The sequence below is a fragment of the Rhipicephalus microplus genome, unplaced genomic scaffold, assembly GCF_043290135.1.
Source record: "Rhipicephalus microplus isolate Deutch F79 unplaced genomic scaffold, USDA_Rmic scaffold_13, whole genome shotgun sequence".
NCBI lineage: Eukaryota > Metazoa > Arthropoda > Arachnida > Ixodida > Ixodidae > Rhipicephalus > Rhipicephalus microplus.
The window spans coordinates 35,181,361-35,198,704 of NW_027464586.1; the positions used below are offsets into that span (position 1 = coordinate 35,181,361).

A 17,344-nucleotide genomic window follows, 5' to 3' on the forward strand; every position below is an offset into this window, starting at 1 on the left:
GTGGGTTAGGGGGAGACAGAAGGTTAGGTGGGCAGATGAGATTAAGAAGTTTGCGGGTATAAATTGGCAGCAGCAAGCACAGATCCGGGTTAACTGGCGGAACATGGGAGAGGCCTTTGTCCTGCAGTGGACGTAGTCAGGCTGATGATGATGACGATGATGATGAAATAAATGATTGTTGTTTTCGTTTGTTCCAACTGCGTCTGCTGTGTCCGTTCACTCCAAGAGTGCGAGACCCCACACTGGCTGCACAACGTGGAGCTCTTGGGGCGTTGGATGACAGTTTTTGCGGTTCGGTACAAGCTTTTGTTAGAGCCGGGGTAGAGTAGGCCTAGGGGGACTTCTTTGCTAGCTTCGGCGGTGTGCTTTGTTGAGAGTGAGTGAGATAAGTGAGTTGAGAGGTGAGTAGTTTTTGTGATGTGTTTGAATTTGTCAGCACGTGAGCTGTTTTTTTTTTTTTCTGCTCACAAGTGCTTTTGTTGTTCTTGTGGTTGGTTGGTTGGTTGTTGCAGCCACCTGTCGCACGTGGCACAACTAGGTGGATCGTGGCACTGAGGTGTTGCACTCTGTTTCCCTCATTTTTTTTTTTATCTTGCGATGCACAAGTTAGGGAAAGGGACCTTTGTTTTATTTTAGCTGGGCGTCTCAGTCACCGCTGATGGATTAGCAAGCAGTACTGACCATCGTACCACATGGAGCGAAAACCTGAAGCTCCCTTCCCTTTGGCCTACTGCATTGTTCTTTCGAGTGTTTTGGAATGTACGCAGTGGGAGTAATGTAACCGCGGCTGGCTGTCTTCCGCACATAGTCCGCGCTGCTGGCCAGGAATGCGGTCGTGAGGTCAGGTGATAAACATGCCTGGGACCTGCGCAACAACAAGTGCTGGCTGCAATCGAAAAACGTGTCAGTGTGAGTGACGGTTCCTCATGCTTAAGGCAACGTAGCTGTTGGAGAACCGGTACTGAGGTGAAGTCGTCGAGCCAGACAGTGCAGCAGTGTCGACCGGCGGCGGTGTCGTGGTGCATGGACATTATGTAGGGGCATGGGTTGTTATGTTTAGAGCTTGTGTAGCAGATTTCTTTTCTTTCATGATATGGTTTGCATTAAGTTCGAAGTATGTGGGGGTGCTGACACATCCTGTAAAGTTATTTGTGCATCGTGACTCAGATGCCTCGCACAAAAGCCACATTCAGGAATTGCAACTATTGTGCGGTAGATGGCGTGTTCGCGAGAGTTGACCATCACTATCATCATCATCATGGTTGTTAGAGCGCTGGCGCTGGTGGTGACCCTTGGCGGCAGGCAAGCCTTGGTGGCGGCAGAGAGAGTTGAGCGAGTCTCTTTTTCTGGTGGCGTTTAGCACGAACGGTTGTCTCTTGCGGGTGACCCCGGGGGACGACACCGTAGGCCGTCTGCCGGGGGACCTTGTGGTGAGTCAGGTGTTAGCGACACCGCCTTGTTTGTCCTGTTGTTGAGTGTTGTTTAATATTGTGTAAGGATGTCTTAGCATGTTGGTCACGATTGATGTTATAATAATTCGGCTGATGATATCGTCGATCAAAAAGTAGTTAAATAAATGTATGTGTGTTGGCTTGGCTTGTTTCGACGGTGTCTACTGTGTCCGTTCACTCCAAGAGCTTGGTGGCGCTCGGCATACTGAGACCCCACACCTTACTTCGCTTTAACAAAACAATTTGTTGTCCCATTCACTGCTTCGCCTTTAAGTGAAACTATTTTTCTCAATCGTGAGCTACTGATCCTGGAACAAAGGGTACAAACTTGTGCTTGGTGGCTTAGATTTATAGTAGAAAACAGTGCGGATACACAAGATCAACGCCAAGTCCTGTCAGTTTTTCTTGTCCCATGTGTCTGCACTGTTCCGTGCTATGACCCTGGTAGATGAGTGGCGGATGTACCACATAGCATAGCTGTCTCACATTCGGCCTCCTGACACCTAGGCAATCAGAAGGCCCAGCTGACAGCTGCGCATATTCAAACACTGCGGCTGTTCAAGCAAGGAGGCATACTCTAATTATTCAGACTACATATTAAAACATGAGTGAGTAAAATATTGGAATTGGTGTCCTAACACTCACACGAGCTCAAAAGGGCTGTGCCTTTAAGGCGGTATTACCGCAAAAGCGATTACCAGCTGGGATGTGCTGATGGAAGAAATTTATGAAAAAGCCCTCGTGGATGAAGATCTGTGAATAGGGCATATTTGTGGAAAAGCATAAATGCATTCACACCACACAAGTGCTGTTCCATTGGATTTGAAGCACAAGAAATTTGATATTGCCTCGCCAATTTTCGACCATCTCCAATCATGCTGAAAAAAATCGTGCAGGTATATGTGAGTGTGAGAAGTAGTTACTGGGCAAGGCATTATATTTATGATTTGTCAGTAATGGTTTGTATTTATGGTTTGTCAATAAAACATGCAGAAAGTTTCAGAAGAGTAGGTTTTGTTTTAAGGAAGAAAAAAATGTTCCATCTGAACAAACACTAGGTAGTAGGAAGCTTGCCATTTCCTCACCTTCACTGCATAGGACGTCAGCATGAGGTTCTTGCAAGGGCTTTTCGGCTACGAATAATGCATGTCATACAACCGCTGTCACTCGTATTAGTATTACTGTTATACAGTTAAACTTTGATATAATAAATTTATAAATTCCCTTAAAGTTTGTTATAAAGAGCACTTTGTTATATGCAGGTTCAGTAGGAAAATTTGCAAAATAAAAGCCCAAATTAAACAAGAGGGGTACTTAAGGCAGAGCTAACCCAAGACACTTATTTAGAGGTAAAAAAACTCTGTTATTATTGCAATAGCAATTATATGGACACTCTCGGCAGATTTTTTGCCGTCGCCGGCATGTTCCATAACAAGTCTAAATTGTTAAAATGCCGCCAGCGCATCGTATCTTTCACAGGTGAGTGAAAGCGTGCGAACGCTGCTGAAGCACAGATGAAATGAGTCGGCCTATCTCTATCGCCTGGAAGGCGCAGATGATAACATACCCCGCGTATTAGAACTGCCGTCGAATGTTCAAACAGAATGGATACCACCCGTCTTGAACGAGCATAAAAAAACGCGAGGAGGGGGTTGCTCAAGTAGCAAAAACAATGAGCTTCAATTTTAATGGGGGTTGCGATCGCTGGCACGCGTGCTATCTCAGCAACGGCAAGTATGTCAGTGCGCTATCAACGCGAAGAGACTGTGAAAGGAGCACTTCTCCCTTCCCTGCAGCAGCCGTATTTGCTAACATCAGCGTTTCGTAGTTCCTCAATAACGAACGGATCCAAAAGAGTTGGCTGGCAGATACACTTCGTTTAACATTACAATTTGTTGCTATCGTATTCATTGATTTACTTTGCATTCAATGCGCCATGCGTTGCATTCAATGTACCAGAGCTAATCGTCTAATCATGAAAGCTACGAGCCTGCGAACTCGCGACGCGGCGCAAGACGGAAGCGCGTGGTGAGTCGACCTCTGAAGGTCCGTCGCCACCGTTGTCTTGGAGAGTTTTTATCAGCGCCTAATCCGACATTCTCTCGGCAGTGACATGACCATTGTCCGCATTAAAAAAATGAAAAAAAAGCATCACTGAACTTTGTCGCGGGCCGCACCATGCGCACGCAGTGAAACCATACACGCACACACGGCGTCGAAAATAAAGATCGTACAACACGGACACCGTGCAAAACATTACGGTAAAGCGCCCTCCATATGCAGTGCGGCCCCACATATGTGACGCTAACTAAAAGCGTGGCACTGTCAACACAAGAGTAGTTTTTTTTTTTAATGTTTTTAGATTGGAGAGGTGGAGGGGGGGACACACATCCACCCGCGACAGGAAGGACAGCGGCAATGCTGGCTGCTGGTATGCAGGCCTCTCTGCCTGCCTCGTGCTCACCCACGTGCAATAACGAGCGCTCGCTCTCACGTGGTTGTCGCAAGGGTCACGAGTGCGTTGTACATGCTGCCGTCGCTTCATGCTTGGTTAGCGGTGGGACGCCCGCGGAAGATGCAGGCTCGTACCAAAATAATAAAAAGCAGGGCAAAATTACTAGATTGTCCACAAAGAAAAATTTTTATATCAAGGTTGTCTACGCTCAAGGTGTAAGAATAAGTTAGGTGCTGACACTCGCCGCTCCGCACAAGGGGAGCGCGCAGGCAGATTGTGTTCGCCAATGACCTTAAGCTGCCAGTAGTTTTTGTGGCGCAACTTGAGATGGGAGGTGATTTAGACTCCAACCAAAAGTTTTGAATAAACCTGACCTTTCGGAACCGACTTGGTTCCGCTCGGTGTCTAATGACACCGAGCGAAAGAAAGAGGAGGCCCACATAATTGCTGATCTCAGAAAAAACGGAGGATACCCAAAAAACTTCATGCGAGCCACCACCCGCCGCGCAGAGCAACAGAGGATACGAAAACACCAATCAATCTCAATTGGCAGCCCCCCGAAACTCGTACCCGTTCCATATGTTCAGGAAACCAGCGAGATGTTAGCGCGGATCTTCAGGAAGGAAGGGGTTCGCATCGCGCACGTGCCTTCGTGTACGCTGGGCCGCGTCCTCCCCCGCTCGAAAGACCAGCCAACAATGGACAGGCGCCCCGGTGCCGCTTACAAAATTCCGTGTGCCGAGTGCCCCTCGTCGTATATCGGCGAGACGAAAAACCTACCGGAACGACTGAAGCAACAAGCCAACGATGTGTGGAATTTCTACAAAGAGTGCAGCACAGTCGCCGAACATGCTGAGAAGTTGGATCACAAAATAAATTTCGAAGCTACAGCCATTCTTGAAAGCGAGCCGAACTGGAGGTGAAGGTTGTTACTCAAGTCGTGGCACATACAGAGGACAGCCCATAATATCAACCGCTCTCTCGGAAACCTTCCCCCAGTGTATTCACACAGACTGCGCTCCACGGCAAAATGAGAGAGAGGTGGCGGGGGGGGGGTTCATTAGCCACCTCTCGTGTGCTTTGAAGACGACGCTCCTACGTAGCCTCCGCAGTCACCCCTGAGGAAGGAACCAAGTCGGTTCCGAAACGTCTGGTTTTTTCAAAACTTTTGGTAGGAGTCTAAATCATCTCCCAGTTTCATACCCGACCAGATAGACTTCTGTCGGATGTTTACTTTCAGATTTGAAATGGTGATAATGTATGGAACGCCAGATATTCGCACGGCACTTGTTCTGAAATTAGATTGCAAAAGAACATCTTCCTGAAATTTTTGTGTGCACCGGATTTGGTGATTTAGAAACACTTTGCCTAGTGCCAGTGTTTATTTGCACTTTGTGATTCAGAGCATGTATACCTTGATGCTGCATACGAGTTCTATTATGTGTCAGTGGCCTTGTCGCTGGCTGCGCCTCGAAATGAGAAAGGGGCGTTTTGTCCCGAACTGCAAGTCAGAGTATCGGACTTGTACGGAGCGTGTGTCGGTTTTCAAGGCTCCGTGCCAACTAGAGCGCTTGAATAAATGGCGACAGGCAATTTCGAGAGCTGATGGCGCCTTGCAGCCTACCGACTATGTGTGCGCCAAGCATTTTATCATCATTTAACATTTATTTTCCCTATAGGGCCCCTGACGGGGTATTACATAAGGGGGGGGGGGTCGAACAAGGATACACAAACGCAATTACAGACCAAGAACCCAAAATAGGTTACAATTCAAGAATTGGAATTACAGGGCAATAATAAAAACAGAAATCGTTATACAACTAATAGCATGATAAAAGTGGCATTAAAATGAGAGAAAGGCTACACAAAAATTATGACGGTGCGGTTATAAAATGAGTTTCGAGTAAGGTTTTAAACTTCAGAATATTACATTTTCCCGGAAGAAGTGATCTCTGCCACATATCATGCAGAACATAAGATAAACAACCACTTGCATCAAACACGCACAGATTCCTGGGTGTGTATGTGCATGAATGTATAGTGTGTTCGCACTCAAATTAATTTTTTGAAATGTTATAGCAACTAGCCCAACAAGTTCTTTTATATTACTTATCTTCACTATTTGTATTAAGTAGACACTGAGAGAGACCAATATATATTATACTTTGGATGAATTTAACCTCCTGCTTAATAAGTTAGACTTTATCTAACTTCGTTTTGCAGTGTACTGATACTTATGATCACTTTTCTGAAGGCACTACCACGTTCGATGAATCGTGCGATGTGCCGCTTCCTGCGAGCAATGTGAAAAGAAGAATTTTACTGTGCTCAAAATGAACATAACAGAAAATAAATTTGTACTATATTGTCACGGGGATGAGAGAATGAATGAAATAGATATATTTACAAAATATGCAGGGAGAGTCAGAGGCAGCTGCAGCCAAGATGGCCCAACAGCAACAACAACACGAGCACGGTCGCTTTCATCGTCTTCGTCGTCTATGATGCTCTTTCGTAACCGATGTCATAACCCCCCGCCGCTGGCAGCGCCGTCTCGGCGCCTAAAGGAGAGTAGGATCATATGCACGGTTTGAGACGGGTCATGTGGACGACGATGACTGACTGTGTCCAACGAAGCAATCTCGTATGTGACATCGGTAAACCAGCATAAAACCTTGTAAGGCCCTGAGTAGCGAGACAGGAGCTTCGAAGAGAGGCCAACGTGGCCGCATGGTGTCCAGAGGAGGACCAATGAACCTGGAGAGTAGGAAACTACTCTGTAATGGCTATCGTAGCGGGCCTTCTGAGAGAGCTGCGAGCCAAGAAGACGTTCCCGTGCGATTTGGCGGGCCACTTGAGCCCGAGCAGTGGCATCCCGGGCGTACACTGTAACCGTTCGCGTAGTTGATGGGACAAGAGTCTCGAAGGATAACGCTGGATGGCGGCCGAACAATAAATAGAAGGGGAAAAAGCCAGCGGTGTCGTGGCATGACGAATTGTACGCGAATGTCACATAAGGCAAAGTACTATCCCAATCAAGGTGATCTTTGGAAACGTACATGGAGAGCATCGTTGTCAAGGTTCGATTTAGGCGCTCGGTAAGACCATTTGTTTGTGGGTGATAGGCCGTAGTGAGCTTGTGACGCGTCGAACACGTGCGAAGGATGTCACTTACTACTTTTGAAGGAAATTAGCGACCACGATCAGTCAGCAGCTGCCGAGGAGCGCCATGGTGAAGAATTACGCCATGAAGCAAGAAGTCCACGACGTCATTGGCACAGCTTGTCGGTAGCGCTTGTGTGATAGCGTATCTTGTGGCGTAATCAGTGGCTACGACTATCCACTTGTTTCCAGTGAGAGAAGTAGGAAATGGTCCAGCGAGATCAAGACTGACGCGGTAGAAGGGAACGGTGGGTGTGTCTATTGGTTGGAGCGGACCAGCTGGTGGCAAAATGGAATGTTTGGAGCGCTGGCAGGACTCACATGCAGCAACGTATCGACGCACAGAACGGTAAAAGCCTGGCCAGAAGAATCTACGCCGCATGCGATCGTACGTGCGCATGACCCCGAGATGTGCCGCTGTTGGGGCGTCATGAAGCTGTTCAAGTACAGCGGATCGGAGTATCGCAGGAACTACGAGTAGTAGCTCTGTTCCCTCGGCGCTGGTGTAGCGTCGGTAAAGAATGCCATCGCGTACAACGAACAAGTGTAGCGACGGGTCTACGTGGGGCAAACATAGACTCTGCATGATAGACAGCAAGTAGACATTGCTGAGCTGTTCCTTGCGTATGTCGGTGAAAGCCGACATGGCAAAGACACAAGGGTCAGAATCATGTGCTGAAAGGTCAGGTGGGTCCATGAGGTGGCGGGATAGACAGTCGGCAACCTGGTGCATTAGGCCAGATTTGTATGCCACGTCAAAGCTGTCTTCTTGTAGTTTCAAGGCCCAACGGCCAAGTCGTCCAATTGAATCTTTAAGGGACGACAGCCAGCACAAGGCATGGTGATCTGTAATTATCGAAAAGGTGCGGCTAAACAAGTACGGTCGAAATTTTCCGACTACCCAGACTAGTGCGAGGCACTCACGCTCTGTAATGGAAAACTTTCTCTTCGAAGGAGAAAGGAGGCGACTGGCATAAGCAATGTCGCGATCCTGTCCTCGTTGCCACTGGGCGAAAACAGCACCAATTCCATGTCCGCTGGCATCGGTATGAACTTTAGTATGGACTGACGGGTCGAAATGGGCCAAGATGGGTGGGGAAGTAATTAATGTTGTAAGGGTGCTGAAGGCAGCTGCTTGGTCAGTACCCCAATAAAAAGGCATGTCCTTCTTCAATAGCTTCGTAAGTGGTCGGGCAATGTCAGCAAAATTCTTCACGAAACTTCGAAAGTAAGAACAAAGGCCGATAAAACTCCGTAAATCTTTTGCTTGGTACGTGGTATGGGAAAATCTTTTGACAACTCGAATTTTGTCAGGATCAGGTTGCAAGCCTCGAGCATTGAGAAGGTGGCCCAGCACAGTGATTTCCCGACAGCCAAAGCGACATTTGGAAGAGTTGAGCTGAAGTCCTGCTGTCCAAAAAACTTCAAGAACAGCCATTAGGCGACTAAGATGGCTTTCGAATGTTGGTGAAAATACGATGACGTCATCGAAATAGCACAGGCACGTGGTCCATTTGTATCCACACAAGAGAGAGTCCATCATCCTTTCAAATGTAGCTAGCGCATTACACAATTCGAATGGCATAACCTTGAACTGGAAAAGTCCATCCGGTGTGATGAATGCGGTTTTCTCACAATCTCGATGATTGACAGAAATCTGCCAGTATCCTGATCGCAAGTTGATAGATGAAAAGTAGGCAGCCCCATGTAGGCAGTCGAGAGCATCGTCAATCCCCGGCAGTGGATACACATCCTTACGTGTTACTTTGTTCAAGTGACGGTAGTCTACGCAGAAGCGCCAGCTGCCATCCTTCTTTTTCACTAGCACGACCGGCGATGCCCATGGACTGCAGGAAGGTTCGATGACGTCTTTTGCGAGCATTTCTTCAATTTCGTGCTCGATAACTTGTCGCTCAGCATTAGACACGTGAGAAGGATGTCGTCGGATGGGGCTGCCGTCTCCAGTGTTAATCCTATGAGTTACAAAGGATGTCTGACCCAAAGGGCGGTCATCAAAATCAAAGATGTCGCGATAGGATTTCAGCCGGTGCCGGATGTCAGCTGTCTGTGCTGGAAGAAGGTCCGGAGCGATTATCTTGTCGATGGTGGCATCCGCTGTGCTCTTCGAGGATGAGAGCGGAGCAGAGGACGAAGAAGATTCGGCAACGAACGCCGAAACGGCAGCATCTATAGAACAAACTATTGCCAAAGTCATACCATCTGGGATAACTTGAGCGCACCAGCTGAAGTTTAGGATCGGAAGAGATGCTGTATTTTCCGTGACTGTCAAAAGTGTGTGAGGCACGGCAACATTTTTGGCCAGCAGAACGTCAGCAATAGGTGTCAACATGTAGTCACCACCGGGAAGAGGAGGGACAGATCTCAGGTTCACGTAAGTAACGGCTTGAGGTGCTAGGCGAACGTGATCTGCAGAACACAGACGGGGTTGAGCTGGTGTTGGGTCGTCATGATAACACGGTAAATCAAGTTGAAGCATGCCTGTTCCACAATAAATAAGGGCAGAGTGGGCAGATAAAAAGTCCATGCCGAGGATAAGTTCATGGGAACATTTCTCGAGCACAGCACATAGCACTGTCGTGGAGCAATCAGCCACACTTATACGCGCGGAGCACATTCCAAGCACTGGAAACATGCCGCCGACGGCGACCTAGATGAGTGGCACTGTGGGTGGCGTTAAAACTTTCCTAAGGCGGCAACGAAGTTCTGAATTAATTACTGATATGTGAGCCCCTGTGTCCACAAGTGCAACAACGGGTGTGTCATCTACTTCAACGTCAATAAGGTTGCGTCGAGTCGGCAGCATGGTCAGAGGATTTGGCGGGCAAGTGGTCGATGCAGCATCACCTCCGGGAGCTGCATCATCTAGTTTTCCCGCGGCAGGTGGTCAGTCGGCCAAATTGGGGCGAGCGAGGCGACGGGCGACGGGAGAGCGGTGAACGGGACTGGTGAGCATGCGAAGATGGAGAGCGACGACGATATGGCGGCATGGAAGGAACGTCTTCACTGGTGGCCTGAGGCGACTCCAGGTAAGTTTGAAAGCGTCCATGATCCCTCTCTGGCCGATGGGTGTACGCATAGGATGCCTGATGCCGATACCACCGAGTGTTACAATGGCGGGCCAGGTGTTCGATATGGTGGCAGAGGAAACAAATCGGGCGATCGTCAGCAGTCCTTCACTCGGCTGGATTGCGAGGGTGCGCTAGAAGGTTTTGGCTTTGGGCATACGAAACAGGGGGTCGACGACGGTCGATCAGCTGAGAGGGAGCTGTAGTGCACTCGGAGGCCAGTCCAGCATTCGAAAGCTTTTGTCGCTCAATGGCATATACCAGTGGCACCATCTGAGGGCTAGAGTCACAGGCATGGGAGCACGTGGACGCAGGAGACAGAGCTTCAAGTTCACGTCTGATGCCCTTGGTCACGTGCTCTGCAGTTAACGGCGTCTGTAGTGCAGGCCCGTCTTCGCACGACCAGGTTGCTACTGTGTTTGGTAGTCGAGTGAAATTATGGGTGATACGTCGACTTTTCACGGCCTCAAAACGCTAGCACTCCTTAATGATGGCATCGACCGTGTTGCAGTCCTTGCATGTGAGAAGGTTGAATGCATCATCTGCAATGCCTTTTAATATGTGAGCTACTTTTTCGGTTTCTTCCATACCGTTGTCTGCTCTTCGGCAAAGGGCAAGCACGTCCTGTATGTAAGTCACGTAGGACTCTGATGACATTTGCGCATGAGATGCCAACTTCTTCTTGGCCGCTGCCTTTCTACCCACAGACTTGCCGAAAAGGGCGCGCATCTTTTCTTTGCACGCATCCCAGCTTCCGATTTCATCGTCATGGTTCTCAAACCACACTTTTGCTGTTCCTTTCAAGTAGAACAGGATATTTCCTAACATAAAAGTTTCACCCCAGCGGTAATTCTTACTTGTACAGTCGTACAACGGCAACCATTCTTCGATGTCCACATCATCCGTGCCACAGAACGTGCCAGGATCTTTTAGCTGCGGAAAGACAACAGTTGTTGTTGTAGTCGCCTCGGCGGGAGTGAGTCCCTGGTTTGCCATGGTGGAAAAATCCAAGCGTCAGCCACTGCGGAGCTCCGTTATATCGTGTTGTACCCCGCACCACCACCAAATGTCACGGGGGTGAGAGAATAAATGAAATAAATACATTTACAAAATATGCAGGGAGAGTCAGAGGCAGCTGCAGCCAAGATGGAGGCCCAACAGCAACAACACGAGCACGGTCGCTTTCATCGTCTTCGTCGTCTATGATGCTCTTTCGTTGCCGATGTCGTATAACAATATTCCTTGCTTGAGACCTTACTTTATTTATGCAAAAAGTAAGCAGCTATGACTTTAGGGTAATGAGACATTCAATTAAGAGTTAATTAGGATGAGCTGCTATAAGACCCCTACATTCGAGAATTACATGATTATTTTTGTCGCAATACAGTCAAACCTCAATATATCGAACATGGATATATCGAATTATTGCCTATATCGAACGGTTTCTATATCACGCGGGAAATCGTATGCATTATTGTTTTTTTATTTCGAACAAAGTTTGACATATAATGGATATATCGAACTCAGCCACCCCAAACTGCCCGCGCTCCATTGACAGGCGGCGAGCTTTCCCGCAACTCTCGAAAGTAGCGGTAGAGCGGTGGGCGTTTACGAATGCTGCACACATCGATGGCGCCGAGAGCGCCACTTTAACGAAGTGGCATACGCGTGCCGCAGCCTTGCAGTAAAAGTTCTTGAACGAGGAAAGTGAAGAGAAAAGCGCGGAGCTGTTATTGTCTTTCAATACGAAGGCACCGACACGGCTTCGCGCGGCGGAAGGGGGAGTGGGAGGTAAAGATTGAGGAGGAAAGTATAGGAGGGAAAGGACACAGACGACTGTCTCGGATGCGGCCCGCGCTGCCGCCGAGAAAGGGAAAGCAGTCAGGCGAGCCGGCATGGGCGCGCCATGTGCGCGCTTTACACCCGGACTCACGCCGCAGCCTTGCAGCTTGTAGTCGTTGCAGTCTCTATGGTGTCAACGGCACACTGCACACTTGTTGCAAGCTCCTCCCTTGTAGCATCCGCAGGCATCGGTCGTTGTGCTTGCAGTGTTCGTGCGTTTGGAGTTAGGCCTGTTGCACGCTGTGCGCAACAGGCCTAACTCTGAACGGCGGAGCTCACGGCGGAGCTCACGGATGTGGAGATTGTCGCCGAAGCTACTGCTGAGCAGCCAAATGAAAACTCTGCCGAGGTGGATCCTGCAAGCGCTGATGGTGCCCGCTCCCGACATTAGCTGAGGTCGCAGCTGCCTTGGCCCTTGTGCGCCGCAGTGATTGAAGGCACCGGCCTATCGCTTATGGATCGCCTGGACTATATTGAGGACGCAGTCGTCAAAAACGCCATGGCCAACAAAAAGTAGGCTACTCTTTTTCAATATTTTAAACCAACACAATAAATACTATGGTTGAATCTTCAAGTGAGTATTTACTACACCACGCTTTAACGGTTCGTTGGTTGTTTTCAGCAAGCTGTTGACGCATTTTTTTCGTAATTTTTTTATATCGAATTCTGGATATATCGAACTATTTCGCGATAACCGCGCCGTTCGATATATCGAGGTTCGACTGTACCATATTGAGTGCCTTGCATTAACGGTGTAGCGATTTGACACATTTACAAAGTTCTCCATAGATGGCGTCTGAAAGAGTTAAAGGGCAGGATATTTCAACCACTTGTCAGTCCCAAGGGGGAAAGTTACAAGGCAGTTGATTGCCTGCATGACAGTAGTGGAGCATTGTGTTTGGCTTCTGATAATTATTACATATGCTCTTAATAATATACAACGACCTAATTATAATATACTTTACCTAAGCTGTTTTTATGTTTCAGGAATAGTCCGATGCGTGATCACTTACGACTGGAGTGCATGATCAAATGATGTATCCTAGGTGTACACATTCGAAATGATTTGTTAGTGCGCCTGAAAATCTGATGAGCTATGCATTGAAGGTGAGGCAATGGTGAGATATGCACTATAATGTAGTTGTTCTGATGAAAAATTTTCTTTTCCTTAAAACAAAACCTGCTCATCTGAAACTTTTGCATGTTTTAGTAACAAATCATACTACATATTAATATCTATCCGATATTTTTACTTGGACCGCTACATTGCAAAAATTGAGACACAATATGAGTCAAAATGCTATTTTTTCCAACTTTGTTCTAATAATCTGGCAATGTTTTTGCTTTAATTACTCCCAAAGTCGTTTAATCATATTCAGTCGAATCCTGCTATAACGAATTTCACTATAATGAAATTTCCACCACAACGAATGATTTTCGATTTCCTGTTAGCCGCCCATAGAAGGCAAGGTTAAAAATGGCTCGAATACTTCATCTGAATATTTCCACTTTAACGAAGTTCTCTGCCCCGTAATAAAAAGGAGCTTGCCTTGATTGCCACAAAACTCCAATACCAACTCGACCATTTCTCGACGTCTTGTCACATTCAGAGTGCATGGCCTTGTCGCAACAACCGTGTTTTCATTTAATACACACTTTCTGCCATCACACGCACATCCTGCTGAATTTATTGTGATTGAGATACTCAGCAACAGCTTGCCCACCCACCATGATGCTGCCGGTAGATTTGGTGTAAGTACCTGCGGGCTGCAGAATCGCGATCCCCAAGAAACCCCGCCAAATATTTTCCACGACGCGCTCAAAACTAAGCTAGCACTCATCATTACTAGCCCTGCGATCGTGAATGACAACCACACCAGGTGATGCCGCGCATGTGGGCAGCACAGACTTAGTCCTGCATTCTGTCGGAACCGCTACGAGCACAAATCGGTCGTGTCGAACGCGATCATGGGTGACTATGAAAGTACACGCGCAGTCAACGCACACCGACTGAACCCCATATTTCTAGCCGCAATGATGCGAACAAAGATAGCAACGATGCAGTTCATAAGTTGCGCACGGCTAGTGCAGTGCACACAGATTGAAAATGAAACTAGTCTTTGCAGCAGCCGCTGCGCAGAAAAACGTGCATGGTCGCTATCGTCTAGTTCATCGATAGCAAATACGATCCGAAGGTACGCAGTTAACACAGCCGTAGATTAAAGGCAATAAAGCCATAAAACGACACGAAGGATTGCGGCTTTTCTGTTGTTCACTTATGTCCATGATAGTGCGAAGCTTCGTCACTTTCAATTGCAGTTATCAGTTGGCCTCTAAAGAAGTTTTGGCACGCTCGTTTGCAGCGCTGTTCACTCGGCACGTCTCATCTGAATATCGTATCTTTTTCTGTACAACCCGCCTGTAGAAGAAAAGGTGTCTTCGCCGGTGGAGTGAGCGAAAAACAAAGATTTAATGACTCAGAGAGGTAACAAACGCATCCAATGTCTGGCAAACGTTTTTCCTGCGCATCCCAGGCACGAGCTCTCCGCTCGTGCGTACACATCATTCTCTTCTTTCTTCTATTATATATTCAACAATATTTAACACCACCGCTGCATATAATCGGCACCCCCAGCGCAAACCACGGGAGGAAGAAAATAACTACCTACGTAATGATGCAAGGCCGCCTTCTTTGCATTGCTGGGAAATCGGGCCGTGAAGCCAACCTTCACGCCAAAATTTTTGTATAATTTACATTCAGACTTCAGCTCTAAATTTTCTATATATTTTGATCACATTATACCAGAGAAAATACGTTCACTCAGTATTCGGCCAAGTACGTCTGACTTGGCGAGAGTTCAATGTATACGCTAGCAGGGACCAAAGGACGGGTCATAGTCATCAGATCTTACCAAATTTCAGATCTTACCAGCTACAAGTATTGTAGATTCACTTATAAAACCCTGTGGTACTGGAATTTTAATATTCTTGAAGACAAGTATCAGTTTTAGCGTGAATACTGCACAGCGCGGGCATAGAATAGATACATAGACCGCATTCAAACACTTACGTCTGCCTAAAAAATGTATTCATAATCACATTTATACTTACTACTGATGGAAAAGTTGTCTAAAATGATCAAAATAGTGCATTTCCACATTTATGTCTAAAAAATTTATGCATTTTGTAATGCTCGCAACGTAACCAGCTAAAGTACACGTCGTCTGCACTAGTCAGGGCTGCAGGTGCCCCCTGTCGGCTCAGCGTGAACTAGACGCGATGGCGCAACAGAATAGAAAGGGCAAGAACTGAGCAGACACAGAAAGTATATAGGAGACTATGGTTACAGCAGTCTGCTATGGAGAGAATGAGATGCAAATGACCCACATGTGCAGTGCAGCGTGGCTTCAAGTATGGCACATGGGCCGAGGAACTGCAAGGTCAGGGTCCCCCCATCTTCTTTTAAAAGGAAGTGCCGACGATCGAGGCTGCTTAAAAGCCAGAGTACTTTTAAAAAAGAGGCAGAAATGCCAGTATAGAAGAGCAGTAAACTGTGACCAATGTGAAAAAAAATGTACGATACTATTGAAAGTGAATCATGTTACATGACCTATGCAAAATGCAGTAATAAATGCACATGACACAAATGCATCCTTGGATGCGTTGGAAATATCGCGAAGATTATGCACGATAAATTTACTAGTTAATGCCAACGAGACGCATACACCTACATATTCCGCATCACCAGGAACTGTATAACAAGCTGATATGTTTTTTTTTTTCATTTTTTAACAATAGTATATCAGCGGGGCTCACATCAGTATTTGGAAACATTTTACCAGTCCTTTGTGACAAAAGCTTTCAAAGGTTTTTCTATGGCAAGACAACTTATCAAGAAAAAAAAATGCTTTGTTTAGCAATCTCATGTTTGTTTTTTTCATTTTTTAACAATATCATATCAGTGGGGCTCACAGAAGTATTTGGAAACATTTTACAGGTCCTTTATGACAAAAACTTTCAAAGGTTTTTCTATGGCAAGACAACGTATCAAGAAAAAAATGCTTTGTTTAGCAATTTAAGTACAAAGCAAGCAAAACTGCACAATCCACTAAAATCAAGACTACTAAATGTGCTTTGCTTATGGATTGCATACACATTGAGGCTAGATGCCCAGACAAAATTTCGTGAGCCATGAAAAAATATTTATATAAATAAAAATGTATTGAGGCACTTGATGAGGTTCTAGGTCTTCAAGGTCTCAGAAATTGTGCTTCCTGCTAACAGCGTTGAAGGTGCTCAAGGGCTGCTGCATGTCCAGTATCACACAATGTCATTGGGCTAAGTTGACCACAAAGCATTGTAAATGGAATAGCAAGCAAGTAGTTCCTTTTTTTTTTTATAACACTTACCATGTCAAAAAAGTAGCCCTGTGAACAGTGCCATTACATAATGTACAAAGGAAGTTTCAGGTTGGTGACGGCTGTGGCGTCACAGGTACCACAATGGCATCTGGTGCCCCCCAAGGGGAACAGGAGCGCAGATGTCTCCACAGCTCGTGCCGAGTCAGGAAGCCCCCCGAGCAGTAGCCACACTTAAAGGCCAGCTGCATTTCATGCTCCTGCTGCAGGTGCTCGGTGAGGAGCTCACGTCGACTGAATCCCAGCTGGCAAAACTGGCACCGGTAGGGACAGGCACCAGTGTGGAGCCGTTGGTGTGCTTTCATGTTGCACTTCTGGGCAAAGGTCTTAAGGCAGAACTCGCACTCAAACGGTCGCTCGCCCGTGTGTGTGCGGTGGTGACGCTGTAGTGTCTGCTTGTAAATGGTGGAGTAGTTGCAAAAAGTGCAGTGAAATCGTCGCACATTCTGTGGAACTGCTGCTCGGCTAGAGGACCGGCTGCCCCCTCGAAACCCACCTGCAAGTGAGGCATGGGCATCGGTAATCAATCGCCAGCTCCACTGGAAGGCGTATCACATCATCCGACTTAATCAAACCAGCTAACATTTTGAGACTCAAACACACATTCTCTCAGCACTCATTATTAATATAGTAAAGACATCTGCTTCCCGAGTGATGTCCAACTTCAACTTACTGGCTTGGAGAGGCACTTACAATTTTCGAAGCTAAGTTTACTTGGCCGTACAAACCTCCTGAACACAAACCATGACACTCAGAAAATTCTGCTAAATATTTCATTTTGACATTAAACTAGTTTTTGCATGGCACACTAACTAATATCGACACATGTGACGTCAGGCTACATTATCAATTTTGGCGACTTATCCACCAGTATTAATAGCATCTAGGCACTAAAGCTACAAAATGGTTGCTTGTGCCTTACTAGCAAAC

The 17,344-nt window shown here is 46.8% G+C and overlaps 1 long non-coding RNA gene and 1 other non-coding gene across 2 annotated transcripts in view; one reads left to right on the top strand and one right to left on the bottom strand.

Moving 5' to 3' along the window:
* LOC119164616 (uncharacterized) overlaps positions 1 to 16,517 on the bottom strand; it is a 40,959-nt gene extending 24,442 nt beyond the window's left edge. Inside the window, exon 1 of the transcript XR_012888592.1 lies at positions 2,537 to 16,517. This is a non-coding gene — a transcript (uncharacterized LOC119164616). The remainder of the gene's footprint in view (positions 1 to 2,536) is intronic.
* Positions 14,406 to 17,065, top strand: LOC142784069 (uncharacterized). Its single transcript, XR_012888593.1, has 2 exons — positions 14,406 to 14,481; positions 16,491 to 17,065. It is a non-coding gene; the product is annotated as an uncharacterized LOC142784069 (long non-coding RNA).
* The last annotated feature ends 279 nt before the right edge of the window (positions 17,066 to 17,344 follow it).